Here is a 1,875-nt window from a genome sequence, read left to right as displayed (position 1 = left end):
CTTCTGCTGTTTCCTCCCCTACTCTTCCTTGAACCTGCAGTATCTCCACTTCTATTAAATTGTCTCTTCCCGGACTATCAGTGTGCTCCCTTCCTATTCTGCCATCTTGCCTCCTGTTCCATATAAATAAAATACATGTTTAAAAAAAAAAGAACACTCCAGTGGAAAAATGGATGAAGGATATAAAGAGTTAGAGACTGAGGTGTTTCCAATGGCCAGTAACCTCTGAGAGCTAAAAGTGGCATATTTTACCTTTAGCAGACACCACAGCCACTTTACTTTTCCCTTCTTCTCTTTCCTATTCTCCATTGAAGAAATGATTTGCCATTTGGGCACTGGAATCAGGGCTCCTGAAGCCTCAGAAGACACGATATGTATAAGGAAATGTCCCGAAGGAGGAAACTATGGGTGAAAGGGAATACCATTTGGGAGTTGCCCACGCCATATTTTTTCTGCTTCTTCCTCCTTCCTGTGCTATGGAGTCATCTCTACTTTTTCAAACACGTAGGCTTGAAGTGGATTATAAATTCAGATAATTATGGAGCTTTGTTCTCTTTTCCCATCCATGTTCCTGAAGATAAAGTCTTATCTGTGCCTCATCTTGGTCCACCATGGCCATTTTACATCTTTCTCTCAAGAATATTTATTTGCTTATTTATTTAAATGCTTATGACATAATGTAGTCCATATTTTAAAGACCTGTATCACCAATTTCCTTTCTAGATTTAGGCACCAAGGCCTTCCAGACCTAGGCCAAGTTAGTTCATGCAGTTTACCAGGGTGCACCTGATTTTTTCCCTATTTATTTATTTATTTGAAAGGAAAAGTTACATAGAGGCAGAGACAGGGTGGGGAGAGAAGATTTTCCGTCCACTGGTTCATTTACTGAATGACCCCAATGGCTGGAGCAGGGCCAATCTGAAGCCAGGAGCCAGGAGCTTCTTCTAGATCCATGTGGGTGCAGGGGACCAGGCATTCAGGCCATCTTCTGCTGCCTTCTCAGGCCATAGCAGAGAATTGGATCAAAAGTGGAGCATCCAGGAATTGAACCAGTGCCCATATGGAATGCCAGCACTTCAGGTGGTGGTTTCACCCACTATACCACAATTCCAGCCATGATTTATGCCTGATTCAAGATTATCTTCAGAGGCTAATGTTGTGGCATAGAAGTTTCAGCCACTGTCTGTGAAACTGGCATCCCATATGGGTGCCAGTTTGAGAACTGACTGTTCCACTTCCTATCCAGTTCCCTGCAAATGTACCTGTGAAGGCGGCTTAAGATAGCCCAAATATTTGGACCTCTGCCATCAAGTATGAAGACAATCCTGGCTCCTGGATTTGGCCTGGCCCAGCCCTGGCCATTGCAGCCATGTGGGGAGTTAACCAGTGAACCAGGCCAAACCCATGAGGCAGGAACTCAATTTGGGTTTCCCACTTGGGTGTCAGGGTTCCTAGTACTTGGGCCAAATTGTGATGCTTTCCCACATGCATTCACACTGAGCTATATTGAAAGCAGGACAGGATTCAAAGGCACTACCATATGGGATGCTAGCATTGCAGACAGTGGCTTTACCTGCTGTACTACAATGCCAGCCTTACATAGAAGATTTTTGCCTGATTGTCAGATAATCAATGAGCAAATAGTCTGCAGTACTGAGTAATAACTTACACATATTCATAAGGAAGAGGAAATTCTGTCAGATCCACTTAATTTGTTGTAACAGTGATGGGTTTGAGTAGATTTAGGACCAGTGAAAATGAAATGCATCTTGACCTCAGTAAGCCTCCACAATGCTCTGAACTAAGGTGAGAACATGACTTTGAGGTCAGAAATCTGTTTGACTCTCATTAGATCATCTCAGGAAAGAGATGGAT

Source organism: Oryctolagus cuniculus, chromosome 7, assembly GCF_964237555.1.
Source record: "Oryctolagus cuniculus chromosome 7, mOryCun1.1, whole genome shotgun sequence".
In the NCBI taxonomy this organism is placed as follows: domain Eukaryota; kingdom Metazoa; phylum Chordata; class Mammalia; order Lagomorpha; family Leporidae; genus Oryctolagus; species Oryctolagus cuniculus.
The sequence above is the reverse complement of the archived record's forward strand: the minus strand, read 5'-3'. Positions refer to the sequence as shown.